At 39.8% G+C, this 17,534-nt stretch overlaps 1 protein-coding gene across 1 annotated transcript in view; it reads left to right on the top strand.

Moving 5' to 3' along the window:
* The window catches only part of CHCHD6 (coiled-coil-helix-coiled-coil-helix domain containing 6), a 108,041-nt gene that overhangs the window by 5,148 nt on the left and 85,359 nt on the right, over positions 1-17,534 (top strand). The window lies entirely within an intron of this gene.

The following is a 17,534-nucleotide window of genomic DNA, read 5'->3' as shown; positions in this document are numbered from 1 at the left end:
CTGAGCTGCAGTGGTGTCAGGGTGTGACTGTGCTTGCCACAGTGAGATCAAACTGCCCTTGTTTAGACTGTGCTGTTAAAACTTTATTGAGACAACTAGACCAAGAGAATTCTCCTTGGCTGGTGCATACTGTGAAAGGATGGTTTGGGGAAAGGACAGACTGGAATATGGATAGTCTTTATTGTGGTTCTTTCATCCTACTGATATGTAGCTTAACCAATGTTAGTTTGATTTAAGTAAAGAATCCTATGAGGTTTGGGTTTTTTTTTCTATATGTTGAATGCTCTTTAACTGTATCTTGATCAGTCATAAATTTAGGATACTTGAAAAATGAGATAGTCTAGTCTGTCCTTGCAAAGATGAGGGCATAGCTATTGTTTGTCAGCTTCTAGATATCATCCTAAACAGGAACTGTTTTGGCCAGACTTAAATTATTTGGATCCCTATCAGACTTGCTTTTTATCAGATACAGTTTCCTTTTGGGTATGGTTACCTTATTGTATTGACTCAATCCTACTCAAACCATGTCTGTCCTTTGTCTTCTAGTGTTATCCTCCTTTATTATGAACAGGGCTTGAGTGTTTCTTGCTCTTCTGTTTTTTTAGCCCCAGTGAATGGGGAAAATACTGGATATGAGCTGCTTGTCCCTGTCTTGTGTCAATCTTCTCTTTCAGGTAGAAGATAGTGGAACTCAAGGAGCCTAGTGGTAATCCAGGTGCAGACAGCAATGGAAGTTATCTGCATGTATTTAGAAGGGAGAAACTTCTAGGCCTTAACATGTCATTAGTTCAGTGATTAGTAGCACTTTCTTGTACTGTTGTCTGCAGCAGTGCTGGAACATTCTTCTGTAACTATACCACTTGTATAAATCTGAGTACCATAGCTGTATTTTGAAGTGATTTCATTGTGATTGTGCTGAACGTTACTTTCATTTAATCTGCTCTTTATGGCTTTCACTCACTGACTTTTATTATTGGAAATATTACTATAAGGACTTCAGTGTTATTATATAGTGCAGACAAAGAGAGAGAGGACTAGAATTAACCTTTGATATGGAACTTGCTGTCAGCTTCTGGGGCCAGTTACTTGATTGTTTATGGGGCAGAGTGCAGATTAAAACTTTTTGTTGTTTTATAGTGGTTTGTATGTTTTGTTTTGCTAATTTTTTCTCCTTGAAGTATACTGGTTTCAAGAGGGATTTAGAGTTAAGTACCTGGGTCCTGTTCTACATTTTTGTCTTGATCTTTCTTTTTCTTTTAATGACTTTGAAGAAGGTACTTAGCTTCTAGAAACCTTAAGGTTTTGAGTAAAACTCCTTACAGCTTTAGTTTAAGAAGCAAAAGAGCTCTGTAAGTAATAGTGCAGCATTCACTTTCCTCTTTGAGTGAATATGGCTTTTTGATTAACCTTGGGCACTGGCTCAAATGGAAGTAGTCTGCTAAGCTGCTGTAGAAGAACTCTGCTCAATTTGTGTTAGAGATAAAATGTTTTGTTGTTTGTTTGTGCAGCACTGCAGGATCATGGTGCTGAGTGGACTCTTTGAATAATTTAATGCTGTGGGTATTTACAACACAACAAGGATTATACATGCAGTATTTCAGAGCAAGGCCTAGGGTGTTTAACTAATGCTGGTGCCATGCCTTAAGTCTCATGTGAAATACCCAAGAATTAACACAGCTATCTTTAAATCCTTTTCTATTTCTAGCATGAGGAACTTGCAGAGTTGTCAGTCAAGTTATTTAATTGCTTGCCTATGCTGAGAATAGTCTCACTATTCCCCTATGTGAGAAGTCTTTCCTTTTTCATTTCCAATTAATCAAAACGTCTTCTCTTACCTTCTTAGTTCTTTTGGGTTTCTTTTTTTTCCTCCTTCCTACCAATAAAGGAAACTTTGCAAACAAAGCTGCTCTTTTTCCTCTTTGCTTTTGTAATCTCTGAAGGTTGAGCAGCATGTGCAGCATGCATCAGGACCCTGTTGGAGCCAGTGACTCTCTGCCTGATGGTTTCCACTGAAACCTTTAAGACAAATCAATGTGGAGTGGGAATGGATAAAAGCAGAAGCTGGGAGGGGGGGAAAATAAACGCGATTAAGCGAAGACATCTCATTACTACTCTACAAAAGGGAGGATTATAACTTATAAAATAGGAGGATCTCATTTAGAGGCCATGTGCACTTGTGTTATCAGAAACACAGGGAGAGCAAATAGAATAAATGAAATTAATACTTTGAAAAGAAGCATTACCCGGATTTGAGCATTGAACTAATATGATTTGTGCAAAGCCCTGAAGTTCTTATCTCCCTGTTTAATACCCCAGGGAAAATGGCTTTGTCAGAGTTATTGACCAAAAGTCGTCATCTTCCTTCTCACTTTGAAAGAATGAGTTCACAAATGGGGTGATGGTAGGACAGACTTTGCACTATGACCAGCTGTTTCAGGCAAGACTGATGGGCACTGGTTGCTGCATGAAAACAGACTGGGCAGAGAATTTGTAATTTCTGGAAAGTTTATCCAGCTGTCCATGATGGATGACTTGCTATTCCCAGTGTTTCTGATCATGTCTGCTCACTGGCAGGCATTGGATTGCAACCTTTGCTTTCTGGTGGTTCCAGCATTGGACTGTTGTGACTAGCATGAAATGGGCTCAAATGGGCATGAAAAAAAATACAAGGATTTGGATTTGTTTCAGGATGCTCCTATTGACCATAGGCTGTTGAATTCCTTCAGATGATTTCTTGCCCAGATATAATCTCTTTGTTTTTCAGAGCCTCTCATCTCCTCTTCCTGATTCAGAAAAGATGGTATGAAGGAAGAATGCATGACTGGGAATGCCTTTGATCAAGCAGTGGGTTTTGATAACGCTGTCACCTTGTGAATGTGGCATTCTGGACTCTTGGGCTTTGCTGTGGTGTACTTTGGACATTTCCACCCTTGATTTAGTGTATATTGGGCTGCTGACATTTTAACTGGTATCTTTTCTTCTCCATTTCAAAGAATGTGGAGGTGAAACTGCTTAAAATTGCTGAAAACAGCATAAACAGCCAGGTCATAGATTGGTGCAATAGAGGAGAATTTTGGTGTTAGGGAGTGATCAGATCTTTTTCACTTTGTAGGGATGGAGGAATGATCTAATCAACCTATTTGTGGAAATTTTCCTTTATTTTTCTGGCAATTGATGAAGGTTTAAGTGAATCTTGTCGGTTTGTTTTTTTTTTGTTTTTTTTTTTTTTGCTTTGAATTGCCTACTGTTGTTGATCAGTGTCAGCTGTAGATGCAGCTGAGCTGGCATTGAAGATGGTTTGAGAAACTGTGCTGAACATGGTTTAGTTTGTTAAGGCTTTCATTTACTTTGTGATAAGCTGGGGATCAGCTTCATCCTGGCTGATTAGCCATAGGTAAGCATTCCTAGATTAGCTGGGGTTTTGCTGTGTGTAATCTCCTACCATTGTGACAGGCTGTAGTGGCCGGATGAGGCCCAGCAGTAGAGTGGTGATTGTTGGAACTGTGACAGCGTGGAGCCATCAGTGAGGTGACACTGCTGGTTTTGAGGTCAGGTCTCTATTGTCAAAACTTGCCCTTTTTTTTCCTCCCTGTTTATTTGAGTTGATGTAATGAAAGGTATTGTCTCCATGGGCTTTGCATTATGGTTTGGAAACTGCTCACCTCAGGGATGGTTTATTTGATCCTGCTGGCTCTACAGCTGAAGCACAGCACACTGAGCTGAACCCTTCCCTTTCTAAAGTTGTAAACCTGTGTGTAGAAAATAGGTTGGTTCTGGGAGGAGACATGACTAACACATAAAGTTTGGTGTTTCCTGGCTTTTTATTTTCTGTAAATACTTCTTGATTGAAGTTTATCAGTGAGGCAGGAAGCATGGATTCAAATCTGAAAGTATGGAGACTGCAAATAATAGTGGAAAACAAGGAAAAAAAACCCATTCAGTTTGATTTTCAGTGATGTTGCAGTTGTTAGCAGCAGGTATCTATATGTGTTTTTGAAATGCACCTTTTTAATACTTTCTTTAATGTTTTCTTTAGAAGATAAGTGATGCATTAAGTTATTAGAATCTTCATTTCTACCTATAGTGTGGGTGACATCAGTTGTAGGGGCAGAACCTCCTTGTGAACATGATTTGCTGGTTTGGCTCTTGCAGAGCATTCACAGACTGTATGTCAAACACCCAGACTTGCCCTTAGTGCCTGCAGAACCAGGTAGGGTCCTAACTAGGTTAGCAAGAGTGGGAGTGTCTTGGGCTGGAAGCTGCAATGCAGTTGTTTTTGATTGCTCTCACTAATTGACAGCTAATTCTTTCACTAATTGAATAAAGCTGCCTTTTAAATATGTTGATACAAATGGAAAGATGTATTTTTAGGTTTGAGGCTTAATGATTTATTACCAAATGTTGCAAACTATTGACAGGGGGATTTAAATAGCTTCAGTCCTTGTGCCTTGTATCCCACTCATTCTTGCTGTGTGAGCTTGAGACACTCTTCTAGACTTTCTCCTGAAAAAAAAGTGTTGGTATGTGGAGACTTTAAATTTAGTGGTCTGTTATTCTATAGTCTCAGGCCAGAACATCCCTCCTTTTCCCTACGATTTGGCTCCTCTTTGTCTGTTACCCTCTACTATAAAACCAAGTGTATTTCTCCAGTGAGAGGATTACTTAGTGAAACCATTAAAATATTAAACATTTAAGGGATCCCTATAGAAAGTAATATTGAAGTGTGAAATGATGGACTTTGGAAAGGTTTGCATTAAATTTAAGCTTGGCATGGTGAGGATCTATCTACATGTCTTCTACCTCCAGCAAGCTAATAACTTCTGTTCTCTGGAGCATCAGTGAGGTCTAAATTTAACTAAAGCAATTTTGGAGAATGTGCACTACAATAAAGGCAGAAAGTGAAAACACAGACAATGCAAAAGAGAACCTCCTCTTCTCTGGAGGGAAGGAAAAGGTGTTACCTGGCTAAGAGTAAGATTCTGCCTATGTACTGCTTATTTTCCTGCTTCTGCTGCTCTGATTTTTCAGACATTTATAGCATTTTTTAACAACTTCCAATTTCTGCAGCTAGTCTTTTATCTCCTGACTGAAGGTTAATTTGTGTTTGGAGAGTTTTTGCAAATTTCAGCAGCTGATGGTCGTTTGAGCTTCCCATTTTTGTAGTCTCTTGAGCTAAGAGACCTTATCACAAGGTTGGCCTTTTTTAAAATCCAACAGCTGCAACAAATTGAAGTTGTCTGTGGTGCTGCCTACTTCCCCTGTCTTGCCTTCCATTTTCCATGCTCCTATTTCACACTTTTTTTTTTTTTTTTTGTCTACCAAGTTTACATACTCCACAGAAACTTTTTCAAGATTCATTTGTTCTGACTTTTAGGGTTACTGTAAAGCCATTTCATCATTTAGGAAGTAAAAGATAAGATTAGCCTTCATTTTCCCCTATGTAGAACTACAAAATATTCAGTTCATAAAGAAATAGGAGAATAATATCATTCTATTTTTCTGTGACTGGTCCAGCAAAACTAGTACTGGGTTTTCTTATTCTACTGTCAGACTGCTGTGGAATAGTAGAATTCTGCTCTAATTTACAGCTCATTGAGGGAGGCATAAGCAGCACAAGACAGGCCCCAAGGCCATTCTGTATCTTAACTGTTTGTGATCATGTTTCCTCAAATACAGTGTTTTCCACAAGTCCCAGTACAAATGGCTTTGTTGGATAATACTAGTAGATCAAACTGAGTCTAAATGGTATGATCTGAGTAATCAAAATAAATACTGATGTAACTTTTTATTTCTCACCTTAAAGAACAGTCAAAGTGAGCTGATATAAAGACTAAGTTTCACTGAGGTTTTTTCCTGTTTATTCCCTCTGCTACAGTTGGGCATCCTCTAACCTGCCCCAATTTGCTGACGTTTATTTTAATTCTTGCTTGCTTCCTTCTTTCTCTCTCTCCATCTTTTTACTTTCCCAGAGCTGCAGGACGTTTGCTCCTGCTGCCTCTCCTCGTTGTTGGTGTTATCAGGCACGTGTGCAGCGGGTGAGATTGCAAACGCCGCTGTTCTCCAGGATTCTAAGCATCAGACAATGTTTTACACGGCGTCCCATTCTCTAGCTGGCTGGTTGGACATGATGTTGGTACCTTATCTTCACGCTGACACACACTGGACATTAATAGAAATACATTGCTGAGGCACATGTGTGGAATTTCAAGCAGCCTTTCTAGCTGTGCTTTAGATAGTCTATTGTGTGCTTAACCTCTTGGAAGAGGTTTTGATGAGAAATGCCTGATGTTAACTCTTAGGTGGCTGGGTGGACTGTCTCCCAGTTCCTTATTATGGTCAGCATAATATCCTCCTAATTGAACACTGCTTATCTGTTTTGGAGTTTCAGCAAGTTTAAACCTATCTTTCTATGACCAGTATTCCTCCTTCCTAATGCAGATTTTTAGGGAAGAAATAGCTGTGTTTTGCAATAAGGATGAGGTAGGAAATGTGTTGCTGCAGAGGGAACTGACTTGCCAGCACCCTTGTGTAGCTTTGTCTAAAGTCTGTCCCTGTATTATTTTTGGCTCTCTGATTGCCATACATCAACTAAAAAAATGACCTGGATGCAGCTGCTTCTATTTGCCTGGAATTCTTTCTGCTTTTGGAGCACATCAGAATATATATTGTTTCCTTTGTACTGTATCTGTATACTTTCTCTGCTTGTTTGCTATGACCATCTGCAATTATCTATATTATTTATGAGTGCTGAGTAAAACATGATGGAAAGTAGCTTCTTAAAAGGGACTGTACTAAGGGAAAGGAAATGAGCTGATGACTTTGATTTTTTAGACAATGAAAATAGAACACCTGCAAGCTTGTGAGAAAGGGAAGGAATTAAAGCTAGCTGTATTTCTTTTTCCTGTCTGTGCATTACGTGGGGGGTTTAGAGCCCTTTTAGCCTTGAAGACTTTGTGATAATGGGCAAACTTGAAGGATGATACAGTAGGAATCGAGTAAAAATTGATCAAACAGACTGAGCAGGGCTATGTATAATTACTGTCCAAAAGAAAAAAAGCTTAAAAAAAGTTTAATATTTACTTGAATAGAACATTAGACTAAGGATACATTTGTTAAATAATCAGTACTCTTCCAATTAGGACTGAGAGCTTGCCATTTACATTCACTGCATCTTCAGCCTAATGCTTTTGCTGTGGAAAAAGTGATTCACTGTCTGGTAGAAGATTTCAAGCCCCTTTATTTTTTTCAAAGATACAGGTTCATGTCTCTTCTTTTCTCTCCATCCTCTGAGCAAAATGGATTTGTTCCTTGGTTCATCTTGCTGTAGCTGTAATTGGCACTGTCAAGCTGAGACTCTGGCTGGCCCCCCCCGGCTTCCAAACCTCCAATACACAAAAGGTTCCTTACAAAAGCAGCTCCCTTACCAGCTGAAGACCTCAGTAATCACTCATTTTTGTATTTTCATATGATAGTCTCTCCTAGTTTAACAGCTAAATGTGGGAAAAGGGAGATGGAAATAAAGATTTGTTTAAAAAATGCCAAACCAAAACAATCAAACCCTCAAAACCAACAAACCACACAAAGCAACACACTGAAAAAAATCCCAAATCAGAAAAACTCCCCCCAAAACCAGCTACAGTTTTAAAGATAATGAACATCAGTCCAGCCTGTTGTTTTCTATCATTTAAAAAGTTGTCTTCCCAGCTGCTGTGCTGTTTCCTGTTCAAGACTCAGCATTTTGCAGTGTAATTTTTCAAAGCTTTGTGTTACTGAAGGTTATCATAGAGTTCTGTTAAAAAGCTGCTTGCCTGTGATTTCCTGTTAAACAGTGATCTGCAAAAAGAGGTGTTTCCGTGGTCAAGTAAGATTTTTCTGTTCCTTTCCTGGGAACAGAAGTGGGATGCATCAACACCCTTTCCCATCTGATGGCTGTTCAGAAGCCTCCTCTCAGGTCACTGCCTTTGTTCCAAATCATGCTGAATGTCTAAATACAGCCTTGAAGCTATTGCCAACCTCTTGCATTTTCTTTTTTTTTTTTTAGACTACTTTAGAAGTAGTCCATCAAATTTCATGCATCTAGTGTAAAAATAAGGGTTTTCATTGTAATAAATGTGGCTGGAGTGTCAGTTTGTGCCCAGATTAAGTGGGGACCATTACCTGTGCTTATGCTCCAATGTCATCCTGCCATAGCAGGCTTTTTTTTCCTGAACTTAATAAGGAATATGGGTAAAGTACCTGGAGGGAGAGCAGCACTAATGGTCTTAGCTGCCATTCTCCTCTGTGAATAGGACTAATGTGGTTGATAAATACTTCCCTGCCTCAGGCCTTGCAAGTGCAGGCTGCTCCCGTAGGAAAGAGAGTAGCCCAAGGCATACCATGGGTGTTTTCAGGTATAATTGAACCAGCTAGACAGAAGAGATTTTCTTCAGCATAGAGGAATTTTAATCCCGCTTAATTTCAGTGTTTTACTGTGGAGTATCTTGGTGAGCAGGTAATGGTAGATGATAGGTTTTTTTCTGACCATGTGCACACTCAAGCTTATGAAAAATTTAACCTTGTTGTTTGTATATCTGTTTAGAGGTTACATCTGCTTTTTGTATCAGGAATGTATCTTACTGGACATTCTAAAACTGTAGCAAAAATTCACACGTTTATATGAAGGAGTAACAAACTTTCCTGTAATCAGACTAATTTCCTCTAGTTGCTTGTTGCCCAGCAGATGTTGCTGTTGAGCTTGGTTAGGCCTGGCTCTGCAGGTCATCGAGCCGTCTGCCTATTGTAAGTGCTATGATGCAGAGTGATTGGGAGCTAAGTTTCCTCCTTGAAAACTCATATCCTCTACTGCTAAGTCAATACACTCTCCAGAAGCTTAAGGTATGTCTTATGTAGGTGTGTGTATATAAATAAATAAATCATATTAGAATGTCTTTTTTGACCCATGCATTATGTTTTTCACTTAATTACTGACTCTGAATTCTTATGAAACTTTCTGCTTTCATTACCAAAGCAGTTTTGATAGCTTGGTTTTTCTAATTATTTTTGAGGGAGAGTGGTTTTTTTTGGCTTTTCAAGTGATCCTCTAAGGTGTGCTGATGCAAAGGGAGTCTGGTAAAAAGTCCACAAACAGCATATCCTCATCAATATCCCTTTGAATGTAGGATCTGGGAAAATCTATCATGTGCCTCATGCAGAATGCGAGAGATGAATTATATTTCTTGTTTAGGGTGAAACCCACTGCTCAGTGCAGCAGCTGCTCTGTGTATTGATCTTGCAACAACAAGCACATCTGTGCTCTGCTCCACAGTTCTTTGGGATGTGATTTCATTGTAATGCCCTTATTTTGGAACTGAAATGTTTTTAATGGGCATTTCAGTTGCCTGCCAGCGAGGATGCCTTTGCTGAGTTCATACAATTTTCCAGCAGTGTTGAGAGCACTGGGAAAGCAGCAGTGAGTATTTCCTGAAGGTGGCACTGAAGGGACACCCATGAAGTCTCCTTTCCAGGGGTGGAGCAGGAACTGCTGAGCCCTCAAATTACTTGCATACCAATGAAATGTCTCAAAGTTTTTGTTTATTTGTTTTCATTCTTACTCTAGGTTCTCCAGGAGTTACCATAATATTTTTCAGGATGAGTTTACACTGTTTTTGAAGTTCATTGCTTCCTACAGAAATTGTAGAATCACAGAATGGTTTGGACTGGAAAAGACTCTAAGGGTTATCTAATTCCAGCTGTCCTGCCATTCTCTAGATCAGGTTGCTCAGGGCCCCATCCAACCTGGCCTTGAATGCTGCCAAAGATGACATTCACAACTTCTCTAGACAACCTGTTGCAGTGCTTCATCACCCTTTGAGTAGTGAATTTCTCCCTAATATCTACTCTAAACCTGCCCTCTTTCAATTTAAAAACATTGCCACTTGTCTGTCATCATTTGGCGTTTTGAGGCCATGACATAATTTACAAGCTGCTTCTATCTTTTATTTTCTTACCATGTTGCCTGGAGTTCTCCTTCCTGCTTAATGCATAGATCTAGAATTTATGTCATTGCATGTTCAGGCTACAGAGGGGGGGATGAAGCTGTTGTGAAGACAGGGCAGGTTTTCACACAAATGGTGTGATATGTTCTCATACCTCTGATTTTTCGTTGTTCTTCATCTCTCCAATTTGTTTCTAGTGGTGTTTCTTGGAGGGGTAGATAACAGCTATTGAGGGCAAGTTTGGTTTTGGAAGTGGTGGAAGAGAGTGGCAGGTGCTATGATAATGGCATCTCACGTTTGCTATCAAAGTGGAGATTGCTGCCTCCATTCTTCAGATCCTTTTTAGGATTCCCTGATTTGACCTACCTGATGGCTTTCTAATGAGATATTCTCCAAAGCCTGCTCAGTAAAAATTTCCTATTCTGTGTCTCTTTGGCTCTATTTGCAGTCAGATTCTGTAGACTGAGAAGGCCAACAGTGAAGAAAAATGGAGTTTCTCTCAGCAGAAGTTTGAAAAGTATCTGCAGTGCTTTTGTAAAGGTAGTGTTTCAGGTCAGTCTTCACTGATATGGTAAATTTCTGACTCATTTGAGTAATTTGGGGCTTAAAAACATCAAGATATCTAGCTGGCCGTGGCTGAAATGAATTATTACTTTTAGCACAGAATCTTCTTTTGAGAGAGAAGCTGGTGGTTGACTGGAATTCCTGCAGATTCTTAGACAGAAGATTTGTGTCTTTTCATCTGTTTTCAAGAAGGAGAAACAAGTTATAAAAACCACTTAAGGTTCAGTTAAGATTTATTCTGCCTGCATAACTGCCTCCCATAATAACTTTAATATGCATCATCCTGAAACTCCTAATTGGCCCTGGTGTTGGCAGGGCTTTCAGACCCAGCAGAATCTCCAGTGTTCAGCATCTTTTAGGAAGGAATGTAGCCAGAGAAGCACAAAAGATGAAATGGCTGCCTTATAAATTCTGACTGACTTTGAGAGTCCTTGTTCTAACAAGCAGGAGGATGCTGTTGAAGGCATCTAGATGAGACCAGTGGTGGGAGTTGTGTAGGTGAGCAATTGGTGAGGCAAGAGGAGAGGATGGGGAAAGGCCTTGTGGGTTTGGTGGGAGGAGATGGTTTCATTGTGGGTCATGTACCTATTTATTCTGTTGTTTCTGTTGTTGGTTGGAGTCTTGTCTGTACTGACGCTGATTTTTTTTTTTTTTTTTTTTTTTTTCTTATGGGTGCTTTTGAGGTTGGGCTGTGGTTTGAACTGCTGGTTCAAAGAGCTGGTTTATTTTTTTAGGAGATTACCCCAGTCAGTTGTTCCTCTCTGCTTGGTGACTGCCTGGTCCCTGTGTGGGTGCTCATCAGACAGATCAGAGCCTGACTGACTGAGAAGGTTGAAGTTTTCCTTAGCTTCTCCTCTGCTGTCCTTTTACCTGGGTGGAGGTGGAAGCCTGCCAGGCTGTGCTGGGGTTGTGTGGTTTCTGTGAATGATGGAGGACTGTCGTTCTTGCTCTCCTGGGCTGTCAGTTGGACACCTTTTGCAGACCCTAAATTCTCTTTAAAACAAAGCATTTGGCTTAGATTATTTAATTCCATTAAGTAATTTCACTGCTAATGCATAATTATCTACAACAGTGACACTCATCTATGCTTTAATTATCACAAAGCTGCACAACTCCCCCTCCCCCCTGCCTGGAAGTTGTCACTTGTGCAGGGTGGTTTTGCAGAGATAAGTGTGTAATACATGGCAGTGCTTTGGGTCTCACAATGCTCAGACAGTTGCTGATTGCTAAATGTAGGCAATAGAAGAGGCAAGGATTTTGGTCTCAGTGTTCTATTAGTGGTTTTTATCCATGTGGAGTGAGAGACGTTGGGAAGGAAAAAGCTTATGAAAACTTCATAATACTGGCTTGAAGATAAAGATGTGAGCAAGTGCTGATTGGAGGCATTAAACTTACAGGAACTGGGAAAATTTGGAAGCATAAGTATTTGTTTTTCTTTTGAAGAAATGCAAGAAGTGAAGCATCAGTGATCCTGGACAGCAGCCCACGAACCCTGTTTAAGGAAGATTCCTTGTATTTATTTATTTATTTATTTTTTCCCTCTCCACCTCCCTGCTTTGTTACTGACTCTTTTTGGTAGACACCCTCTCAGAGTGCAGAAGAACCCAGTAAAAATTATTGATCCAGGCAGTCATTGTGAGGAAACAGAGATTCAGGGTATTTACTCCTGAATTGAGAGAAGATGCATACTTGAGTGAAATACCTGCTGTTTCTAAACACCATACACTTGTTTATTAAGGAGTGATTTTGTTAAAGGGGAGGACAAGGTCAGCCTGATCTGAGTAGAGGTTATGTGGGCAATATGATACTTGTGTCATTGAAAGTTAAAGGTCTGTTTGGGAATAAAGTTGTCTGTAAAAGATTTCTAAACCCTTGCAAAATGAAGGGGAAAATCCGGAGGGGGCTCATAATTGTACTGCTCTGGTTTCACAAAGCTGAGAGGACTGGGTTGGAGGCACCTCATTTAACTTGCAATGATGCGCTGAGGTTTGTGGATGAAGAGCACCTGGAGCCTGTGTCAGAAAGAGAGCAAATTTTGAGAGGGACCTGATAGAAATGAGGATGGTATGAAGAAGCAAAACCTATGTATTATCTTATAATAGATGGAAATGAGGCCATTTGTTGGTGTTATCTGCTGGCAGACATGTTCTGCCAACTACCTTTGTTTGGAACTCTGGCCAAGAAGTGCAGTATGTAATTGTTCTCCTGCTTCTATCCTGACTGAATTCTTAGGATTGAAATTACATTTTTTCACATACAAAAGCTCTGAATTTTTTTCCTTTCTATTGTTATGATGAAGGCAATTTTTTATTACTGACTGTCAGGAATGAGGAAGGGAGAACTATACAGCTTATGTTACAACATACATTCTCAGTCTCTACTGCACCTGGCTGGCAGCAGTGGCACCTGTTTGAGCAAGATTCCTTTGGCCTAGAAGTATGTTATATATTTTCTTTGGCCCAAGGATATAGTGTTAAGTGTGTTACTTGAAGACCTCACAGCTTGCTAAGCTCTAAATCTTACCATCAATCTCATGCTTGTTTTCTGTGGTACTTACCACTGCAGTGGTTTATGTACTTCCCAGATAAGTAGACTGGCATAATATGGTGGTCAATTTGGCTTTCTTCCTCTCAGGAAGAACTGTACTTCCTAAAGAGGTAATAAACTCACCCTACAGTAATTTATTCTTGGACCTTTCTTTCTGAGAACCTGAACATGATTGACAAATTTCCAAAAGTCTCTTCTCTAAATGCTGTTGGTTGAAACACCTTTCATACCAGGCAATTGATGCTCCCATAGAAAGAATTTGAAGTGACAGAACTGATACTCTGAACAGTTGCTGGGTTTTTGGTTTTGTTTACAACTTGCTTGAAAACCTTCCCATAGGAGCTCAGAAGTAAACACTGACTCAGTGGCTTTTCTGACTCATCTGATAAAATCTGCTTGCCAGGTTTGATGTTTCCATCATTTGCCTATGTTGTCTGACTCTCTGGAGCTGTGCTCTCACCTTTGTTACTCACTTTTCAAATAAGACTGGGATTGAGATGTCACTCTTAAAAAAAAAAATAAAATTAGTTTATTCAATGATACAGAGGAAAATAGGGAGATGAGAACTTCATGGTGGAGGTGATGGAGTTCCATTGCCTCACTCTTGGCTGACATGAGTGAGATGCAATGTGGAAAAAGCTTTCCTTATCCACATAAGGGTAGATTGGTTGGTCATTGTAAGGGGTCTGCTGCAGAAATGGATGGGTGACTTAGCCCAGTGGGGCAGGCATGGGGAAAAAAATAGTAATAAGCCCTATAAGCCTGGGGTTGGGGTAAGAGGGACAACAGCACTTTGTGGCTTTGTGCACACATGATGCTTTTGCCTCTTGTGAGTTTGTTGGCAGGTGTGGAGAGAAAGGATCCCAGCCTGGCAAGTCAGCCACCAGTGTGGCTGATGATTAATTGCCCTTTTTAAATTGCAATTATGTCAGTCGCAGAACCCGTGAATATTAATTCCGGATTTGCTGCTTGAAAAAGTGAGTGCTGATGAGACAGGTCCATTTTACTGTGTCTCAAAAGTGAGATAAGTGCTGCAGCCAGTAGTTATTACTGAAAAGAAAGGCTGCTGTGACTCTTAGCTTTGCTTTGTGAGTGTCTTGTTTCTTCTTTTCCAGTGTTTCTGTTCCCTTCTTCAGCAACCTCCCAGAGGTTACACTGGATTTTCCACACCAACAGTAGAAGGTGGCAGGCTGACACCCAGAGTGAGTGAATCACTGCAGGCAATATGAGTTATCTGGGCTTGGTGGATGGCTCTCCACCTTCCTGCTGCTTCCTGAATCCCTTAGAGACTTCAGAATTAAATGGGGATTGCTTTTTTGCTGCTCCAGCTCTTTCCCCTCATCTCAAATGAGTGTAACCGTTCATTCCATTATACTTGAATCTTCTGAGATAATTTTCTGATTGTGCCCTGTTGGAAGGATATTAGCAAGCAAACATCAGTACACCATGACTGTTTTCCTTTCAGTAATCTTCTTGAATACTTGGATGATGAAAATCTTGGTTGCTTCTGTGGTTTGGGTCTCTCTTATCAGTCCTGATCCTGTCTAGTATTTTCTGCATGAATCAGGACAAATTGTTATATCTTGCTTGTGCCTTAGTTTTCTTGGAATAGTAGTTATCTCAAAAAGTCTTGTCATTTGTTGATTTTCACTGAGATCTTTGAAGGTGAATAGCATGATATGCTTTTAGTAAACAAAAACAAAGCCCCTCAGAATCCTCTGGTGTTTTTTATGCTTTTTGTATTTTAAAGATTTGTCTTTCATTTAAAGCTTCTCCAAGTTTTCAGTTATAAGTGACTTTAAATACCTAGTTATCTCAGCTTGTGGGGCTGGTATATGCTGAGTTATCAAAATGACTAATTGTTTGTAAGAAACAAAATTAGATGGTGCAAGTTGCACAAGTTAGCTCCCCTGTTCTTCTTTAGTTTTATGTTTTGTGTGGTTTGTATAAGTTGATTGTTTTCTGAAAATTGTTCAGAATGGAGGCATTAAAGATCTGAAAGTGTTGGGCATGTGAATGTCAGCTAATGACTTTAGTTGATGACTGTAGTTACTGTTCTACTGAATTAAAAGTACTATGTGATAACCCCTTCAAATGCAAGAGATGTGACTTGCAGGCAGCAGGAGGGTTCTTGTAGTTCAGTGTCAGACTGCCAGTGAAAGCCTAGAGGAGAATTATATGCAGCAGAAAACAGAAAAAATTGTTTTCAGTTTTTGCTTGGTGTGGTCCTTTCCTGGAAGGCCTCTAGCAGGCAGTTAAGTATATTTTGGTAAAGTTTTTTTACCAGCCTGGGTTGGCATCAAGAGCTGGCCTAGGACAGCAAGTTCAGTGCATCATTCTGGCTTTTCTGTTTTCCCCATTTTTCAGCTTTTAGAATTGAATGGTTAATTGCTTGTTTTCCTCTGACCCTTTAATTTTGAAAGGCTCCAAGCAGTCTTGTATGGCTACTGTTGCCCTTTGAGGTGAAAAATGAAGCATTTTGTTTTATGAAACAAGGATGTCTAATAGTGCTTTAACAACAGTTAGCTTTTGGTCACTAATTCTTGTGGGTGTTATTTTTATGCTCCCTCTCCTTGCTGTTTCCTTGGTGCACTTTGTCTTTACCCTGATGTAGTAGCTACCTTGTCCAGTGCTTGGTTGATGGCATGTAAGCATGGTTGTCACAGGAGGAAATGGTCATTTTCATGACTGTTCTGAAGAGGTGTCAGAGCTGCCTGCACCTCTGGCTTCCCAAACTGCCATTTATTGATATGGAGTCTGCACTTAGAAACCTGTTGGCAAAATGCAGAGTTTTCAGTAATACCTGATTGATACAGAAGTTTCCATTGCACTGTAGGACTAGAGAAATCAAAAGCTTCAGACTCCATTTCTGTTTGGGTAGTGTCTGTTTTCCCCAAAATGCTTTGAAAGCTTTGTTTTGTTATCAGAAACTGAGCTTTAATTTCATGTCGCTTGTCCTTAGGATAATATTCCCTAGCTAAATGGGGACTCTGAACACTTATTTTAATTAATTCATGTAGTTTTGAAATATGTATTTTTTTGTTCTTAGATTGTTTCAGTAGGATTTGTTTCTGCAAGACTGTAGCAGCACACATTGCAGACCCTCCCTACAAGGCACTGCCAAGACACTCCCTGTTTTAGGTGGCACCCGACAGACAAGTCCATAGCCTGCTGCTCAATGGTGTGAGGTGTGTACAATCCTTCTGTTGACACAAGGTGCAAATATCAACTCTTCATCAAGAAATGCCAAGGATAAGTCACGTTTAAAGAATATGCAGTATTAGAGGTGATTTCTGTCTTTAACAACATGCCTAATTATCCCTCACAGGGGAATTGTGTGATACTCTGGTGATTTATCTTGAAAGAGTGTAAGGGTATCAGGTTAGCGACTAGAGGTTTGCATTCAGAAAGTTGAGGTGTTTTGGAACAGAATATGCTGATCATCACCATCATGACAGTAGTTTTGATTTTTGGGGACTGAGAATGGAAACTAAAACTTGTAATGGCTCTTTGTCTTGTTGTAAGAAATTGGCTTTGACTCCTAAAATGTGACTTGAGAGAACAGTCAGTGTTGTGGAAAGCTTGGAAGGAGAAGGCAGTCTGCCTTTGTGTGTTGGTTCCCTATTTGGTGTGTGCATGTTTCTTCCCCAACATCATAGTAGATCTTGTCCTTTTTACATGGCAATTCCAAAGCTTGTGAGTTCAAGGCAGGCTTTTCTTCCTTGGAGACAGTGGTCTGAAAAGAATCCTGCATTTACAGCTTGAGCTCTGTGACCAGTGTGAGGAGGAAGGTGGGGATGGAGGAATGTCAGTTCATCTGCTGCTTGTCTCCTTTCTGTCAATGTAAAGAGCTTTACAGAGACAAGTAATATTTTGCAATTGAGTTTCTCTTTTAAAGACACTCTGATGCTAATGTTGATTTAATAAGGTTCTCTCCTTCTCTCTCCTTGCTTAATTTGAAACGTCTAATTTTGTGCTTCACAGTTCTGAACACAGAATTAGTGAGGGAAGAGGAGCCGGAGGCAGGAGGAGCAGAGTGCCACACCAGAAGTTGCCAGGGGAGATTGATTCAATAGAGTGAAAAGGTGCAAAAGGTTATATGTCCACAGTTCAGAGCAACGTGATGGTGGTACTAATGAGAAAGAGAGCTTGATCCTTTAAAATGTTTTAAGATCTCTGTGGGTGTATAACAAACATTAAATGAAAAAGGGAGCATTAGAGTGTTGGTTTCTTTGAGTGGATTTTTCTTTTGATTTTATATGGATGTAATATATAATATATGACAGGCAGGAAGGATAATATTCTGAGATAAATAGACATTTTAAGGTTTTTATTTTAAAGGTTGTTTTGTGAAGTGTGGCATTTATTCTCAGAAATGTTGAGAGGTTATGAGAGATTCTGAATTTGATCTGGCTAATTTATTTTGGCTGAACTTGGATGTGTGTTTTT

The sequence above is a fragment of the Oenanthe melanoleuca genome, chromosome 12, assembly GCF_029582105.1.
Source record: "Oenanthe melanoleuca isolate GR-GAL-2019-014 chromosome 12, OMel1.0, whole genome shotgun sequence".
NCBI classification, from domain to species: domain Eukaryota; kingdom Metazoa; phylum Chordata; class Aves; order Passeriformes; family Muscicapidae; genus Oenanthe; species Oenanthe melanoleuca.
This window is presented reverse-complemented; position numbering and strand designations above follow the sequence as displayed.